Below are 7041 nucleotides of genomic sequence, written 5' to 3'. Positions count from 1 at the left end.
TTTAATAAGAACATTTTATATAGTTAGAGGTGTCATTTTTATCACTATACCCCCTCATAATTCACTGTTAAATATATATATATTTATACGAAAATTTATTCGTAAAATCTAGATTCCTATAAGAACATCCATCTCAAACCTTATTTCTTTTCATGAAAACATGAAAACCTAATAATAACTTGATTATAACTTTTATACTAATTTTGCTTTCGTTGTTTTTACTAACTGTTACATTTTTTTTATTTCTTTTTAAGGAAAGTGAAAGAAACAAAGAAAAGAGGAGAGCTGTGTGGAGTTTAAATCTAGAAGAAACCTTAGGTGAGTGGTAACAAAAGTATCGGTTTATTATTATCACATAATTCCATATATATTGTATAACGGTATGGTATTCTTTTTTCTTTCATAGGTATCCTATGAGAGGGTCGTGTATTTAAATATCTTACAAATTCCAGGCTATAGTCATTTATTTAATTAATCTATAATTTTAATTATAATCCATCGACCAGGTAACAACATTACAATATGCTTTGGCAATTTTCATTTACAAATAAATAGGTTTGGTCTTAAGAATATATTTTTAATATAGTAGGAAATTATGAACACTTAATCTAGATACCTATCCTACATATCCTTGAGCGTACACAATACAGCTATACAATACTATATTTGGTGACGGAACTGGGCCATATAGAAAAGGAAATGCATGCGATTGTAATATGAAGTGGAAGACTTGACTGTACTTCCTAGATGGAGAGGGGCCCGTTATATTGTTAGGGTGGTTACGGAATAAGTAATTACCCCTGGCCCAGATCCATGCCCTCCTAGTGGCAAATTGCCGGTTGTCCACCTGCACGAAGGTGTTCACAGCGCTGAGGATCGTCCCACGAAGAAGTAGGAAGTCGAGGTCACTTGTGGACCAGGCTACTTCTCAACGTTATTGCTATTTCTAGCTCTTCGGGAGTAACACTCAACCCATATAACATAAATTTGTAAATCATTTCTAACGTTAGTTAACTCATTTCTGGCTGACCTGAAACTCTTACTCATTAGCTTATTGGTTTAATAAAGTAACGAATTAGATTTGTTTTTCTTGGTAAAAGATATATTCTAGCGAAAAAGTCAACAAGTATAACAAATTTTTTTTTTTTTTAATAATTTATTTATTGATATTTACAACTGTATACACATATATACAAGTAAATTTGCTTTAGGTGACATAGTGACATGATAAAAACATGTGGAGAATCTACCCACTGATAGAACTCCAATAACATTTCTAGAGGAGAAGATCTCGAGGCCATCTTCTTTTCAGCCGCCTAGGAGGATTATTAGGTAATGAAGGAGAAGCCAGGTTAGAAACAAGTGGATTTGGGTGGTTGAGAAGTTTATTATGGAAGGAACGGTATCTGGTTCTGGCCAAATCGGCAACATATGGAATATTGAGGTCCTGATGGATGACTTGATTTGTGACAGAGTAAGGAGCATTAAGGATTTTACGAAGGATTTTGGACTGTAAGGATTGGATTCTGGAGGAATTTGATGGTTTAGTGGAGCCCCAAGTATAACAAATTAAACATTAAATTATACTTCGAATGATATAACTTTCTAATTTAGTCAAGTATGCCTACTTATGCAGTAAACCATGATAAACCAAAAAAGGTTAATTTTTTTTCAACTTTTGCTCCGAACTGACATTCATTATTATATATGAGTCGAAACTGAATAGCAAAACGCTTTTCTGGCGGTCTTAAAATATTTACTGAACTGTCAATTAGTTTGAAAACAAATCTTTTGGTTTTCAATCGAAACATTCTAAACGTTGGATCCTAGGGAATAAGTTCTAACGTAGTAAGACCATTAAGTGGTTATGAGCTTCATAGTACTTCAGACTAGCTATGGAAGTTGTTATTGTTATTGTTAATTACCAAATACCTCATTAAGCTCACTTGTTTCTTTTTTTAAATACGTATATTAAATTTGAAAATTGATTTGTTATTAGAAGTTTATTTTTTTCTCCTCCAGAATTTTTCTCTAGGAAATTATTTTAAAGATGGGGATCGACCCAGATATAACTTTTTTCCTTGAAAAATCGTAGTCAAAATCTGGAAATGACCCTAAAAACGAATCCGACGTTCTTTTTTTTCTTTAAAAACTCCTGTTAGCCTTCTTCTCTGAAAGCCAAAAAATAAAATAAATCAATAAATGAAATAAATACCAAATTATAGAAAATCCGGTTTTTGAAACATGAGATAATAATATAATATGATATTATTTTTATTGTGACACATCACCATAAATACTGTTATAAAACTGACTTTTATTTGGGAACGAATGAAAGTCTTTTCCACTTGTGGAAAAAAAAACAAACTAGATCTTGGCTTTATTGTCCACTTTGATTGTAACCAACTTCCATATTTCACACTTCCTACTTTCCCAACATAACACGCGACATACCTTTGCTTTCCTTCCATGAGCGGGAACTCAACTCAAAATGAGGTTGTCAATCTCACGACAAAGGAGACAGCCTTCGGACACGGTTATGATAAAAGGTAACAAGGAGGCAAACCAATAAGAAATTGTGTGTCCAAATTGGGCGCCAAATTTTGAGGATTAAGGACACGATAAGTAGGTCCTTATATATATCCTTTTAAGAATAGTGATTTAAGTTATCACATTTTCACTCTATACGTGTCCTTCAGTCTAGCTCGAAAAATATCACTTTCCGTAGCCTGATGTTCGGCTAACTTCGGGTAAAAAGATTATGGCATGTTGGGATCAAGACATCACCACAAAACAAAAGTCATTAATTCAATTATTGCGATTTTATATACACTTACTCACCGAAACGCATTTAGATGTTCGTCTGAAGGAAGGGCCTCTTGACCAGTATGACCCAATATGTTCTAAATTCGTTATTGCTCAAGTAGTTTGGACGGTACATCATTAGTAATAATCATGAAGTTCAAATATTTCTACTCTCAGACGTCCACCAGACCCACTGGAACTAATTCTGAAAGGTAAAAAAGCGCAATGGAATCCTAACAGTGAAGCAGGAAGATACCTGGGAATTGACCTCGATCGCTTCCTACCCTGGAATCACCATTTCAACTTTAAACTAACTCAAACCAACAGCAATACTGTATCCTTTCATAAATACAAATCTAAATTAAAACCAGAAACACTATTCTTATTACTAAAACAATACTCAGGCCACTGCTGATCGCAGTGGATGTCGCTTGGCTTGTAAGACATAGCCAGTTGCATCGGGAACTACAAATAGAATCAATAGAAGACTTCATAAAAAAAAAGTTCATTAAATTCCACTTTCAGTTACTGACAGTTAAAGGAGCAGTGACCTATAACTTGGGAAACCAAACCACAACCCGAAGACTGAAGCCCAGGCTGCTGCAGGACAGTCTGTTATAAATTATATATTTAGTTATTTCTATTATTGTAATTACTAGTATTTTATTTATTTTTCTTTTCTCAGATTAACTTTTTTTTCTATTAAAAGTCAGTTATTTATTTTATTAAATCTATAGATGTTATTGTTTTTGTTGTCAACTTGTCTCTCTCTTTTTCTCCTCTTTTTAAGAATTACTATTTTTACCAATTTATTTCATTTAATTTTTTATTTATATCGATTTTTTTTTTTTAATGATTTATCGTTATTATTCACAATTTATCAGTATTTATAGCGTATCTGTTGAGGGTAGTTAGGGGTGTCAAAAAAACAAAAAAAAAAATCGAACTGTTATAATAAACATGTAAGGCCCACCTGACCCATCTGGTATTAAATTAAAAAAAAAGCTCATTTATTCAATTTTTTTCGTCTCTCTTTTCCCTAAAAGATGAAAGTTATTAACGGCGTTAAATCTGGACCTCTCTGTCAAAAACTAGATTTAGGATAAATATTCATTCCAGAGCCCAAAGGAATGTTTCACTAAAAAGCTGGCATTTTCGAAAACCAGATAAGGCCATAAAAGTAATTAAATTTAAAAATGTTTTACTAATTTAGTTATTTATCTAACATATTAATGAAAAGTAGTCAAAAAATTGCTCCACAGAGAGATTTTCTTTATATGATAATAAATAATGTCTTTTGTATTTTATTATATAATGATTTTTCAATTATTCAATTGTCAATAACCAGGTAAGTTTTGATAGATTTATAAATCTTTAGTCCTGTATTATAAGAAAATAAAAAAATAAGAAAATCGTTTATGCTCTCCATTCATTTGAGGGTTATCCTCAAAGACAAATCAGTAAAGAGAATTAATAAACTAAACTAAATCATCATTAATATTAAGTATATTATATTATAGTATATTAAGCAGTATTTTCTCAACGCAAGTTGAGTTGAATTATAGCATAAAAAAGAATGAAATTAAGGCTAATAATTAAAATAAAATCTTGTCCACAACCATACTTATATAAGTTGAATGACCATAAATAATTTTAAAAAACGAAACAAATTAAATTAGGCTTAAATAAACTCTTTGAAACCCGCATATTTTTATAACACTTTCAGAAATATTTTTCTTGATAAAAAAAAGTATAAAAATGGATTATTCGAGATTTGATGCTGTATCGCATGAAATAAAACTAGAGCATTTCATTTTTAGTATATATGTATGTACATATTTTGGTTTATTGATCTCTGAGGTGGCCCAGATTATTTGTAGTGTTCAATTTAATTGGACCATCTCAGATTTCTCTAACCATACCAGGATTTTGATTTTCGAAAGTAAATTAAAATTTAAAAAAAAAAAATTAAATCTATAGAAAGGGATTTTAGGAAGCTTCCTTCCTAACCCCTCCTACCTCCGGCTCATTCAGATTTATAATCATTGACAGAATATGATGACTCGCGCTGAAAAATAGCTTATATTTCAAACACAATACGAATTTAATGCTTGAGTTGAATTTTCAAATCGGATAATATAGTATTTAACAAAGAAGATTGAGTTAACTAAATTTTTTTTCCGTAAATTTTGAGTTTAACATTATAGCATAATTTATTTATTTTGAACATGTTCCATACATAGTGACGCATTGTTAAATAAATCATAATAATTCCTATTAAGAATAATGTATTTGAAATGTGGAGAAAGTATTTACCTAGTAAAATTATGAAATAAAGTTTTAAAAAATAAATCATATTGTGAAACCTATAATTACAGTAACTAAATATTTTCTTTGTACAATTTCCTTAAGAAAAAAAATCTAGAAATGGAGTATTCTAGATGTAATGCTGAAAAATTAATTTTAAGATCAAAGAGTATTTAATTTTTATTTCCCAAATTATTTTTTGATGTACGAACATATATATTTACATATATTACTGTTAAACTTTTATTGTAATAATACAATTTGCCACACTCAAGGGAACAAGTATTAGGGCTGTAAGTACTCAATAACATATGAATAAACATCAGTACTGTACAAATATATTTAATAAAAAAGCGAATAAATATTAATATTAAAAATAAGTAAAATAAATAAGCATGGATAAAAATATAAACTGGATAAAAATATAATAATATTTATATATCGTAAATCCCAGCAAAATTGGGTACCCTTAATTTGGTAAAAATATGGCGGTCGGGCGCGATTCTGACCAAATCACTTTGCACAACCGTTGGCCTAGCAACTGTACTTTCTTACAAAGTACTGAACACCTGACCCTTAACAGATTTTTATACATCGTAAATAAGCATTGGCAGATAAATGGGTTGAATAATAGCAAAATAAAAAATAAAATTAAGGTTAATAAATTAAGTTAAACTAAAGTAAATAAAATCTTGAACGAAATCATACCTATATAAGTTTAAATAAAAATACGGAACTAAAACTGCTTTATGAATAATCTATACTATAACCAAAACTGATAAATTAATTCAATTTTAGAGAAACGTTTAAAAAAATTAATAAATAACCTTTAATTGGTGAGGTAGGTTGAGGTCTAAATTTATTTTATTAATCAAAAATTAAGCCTAAGCCTCATCTTTAAGATATGTTGATTTTTAACTCATTATTAATATTTTCCATGACAGAAATGTATTAAAAAAAACTTGTATCCACATTTTTTAAATTAGACCTTACTAATTGACAATGGTTAAAATAATGGTGAAAAAAAATTATTATCTAACTGATATTAAGATTTTTATTATATATAAAGAAGAAATATATATATAATTAAAAAAAATATGGATCATATTGAAAATGAGAAAGTATCTCTGCACAGTTTTTAAACGTTAGTAGTTTTAAATGTATGATGGGGGATGCATAAAATTAATGTATTTTCTAAGTTTATGTGTTTTTTCAAGAGTAGCTTTAGGACACCATTTGTCATAAAAGTAATAAAAATAGACCAAAAATATGTCAATAAGGTAGACACCACCAAAAATACAGAAACATAGTTTAATTAACTTTAATATGGTTTTGTTTATTTATGTTGTTCTTTGCTGACCGCACCCCCCGACAAACTTCTCCAAGCATTAATCTACGGTCAACTATCTACACCTCATCTTTAATTAACTTCGTTTAATAAACCCCTTGAATAATAAAAATACAAATAATTTTTGACTCGAAAAGAACAAACCGACCAATTCTTTCCAGGCTGTAATAATAGTTCGTTTCACAAAAGTTTAAGAGGCAAGTAAGCGTGTAGAAATTCTGGTCCAGTCGTTTAAAATTGTGCAACTTGGAATAGCCGGAGAATCTCGAATTGAAACGGCATTTACACGTCTTGCCATCGGAATTAAGAGCGAATTTTTATTTTTTTTTTATTTAAAAACATAACAGGAGCAGCGACTATCGTAGTTTTAATTGCGGTAACTATTTCTTACTCATTTTTTTTATAACTGAATCCTTATACAAAAATACTGAATTTTTATTTTAACCTTATAAATAAAACGACTAACCTGGAATCCTCACACAAGACAGGAAACTGCACGCAGATTCCGACTATTACAGCACTTACTAGACAAATGGTCTAAACTTCCAACTCATTACAAAAGACTGATCTACATGACAATA

The 7041-nt window shown here is 29.8% G+C and overlaps 1 protein-coding gene across 1 annotated transcript in view; it reads left to right on the top strand.

Moving 5' to 3' along the window:
• LOC106680626 (mucin-2) overlaps positions 1 to 7041 on the top strand; it is a 110539-nt gene that overhangs the window by 57320 nt on the left and 46178 nt on the right. The window contains exon 2 of the mRNA XM_014420484.2: positions 255 to 318. The gene's annotated coding sequence lies outside the window, so the exon portion shown is untranslated. The remainder of the gene's footprint in view (positions 1 to 254; positions 319 to 7041) is intronic.

Source organism: Halyomorpha halys, unplaced genomic scaffold, assembly GCF_000696795.3.
Source record: "Halyomorpha halys isolate HHAL.00 unplaced genomic scaffold, Hhal_1.1 Scaffold270.1, whole genome shotgun sequence".
Taxonomy (NCBI): domain Eukaryota; kingdom Metazoa; phylum Arthropoda; class Insecta; order Hemiptera; family Pentatomidae; genus Halyomorpha; species Halyomorpha halys.
The sequence above is the reverse complement of the archived record's forward strand: the minus strand, read 5'-3'. Positions and strand labels throughout refer to the sequence as shown.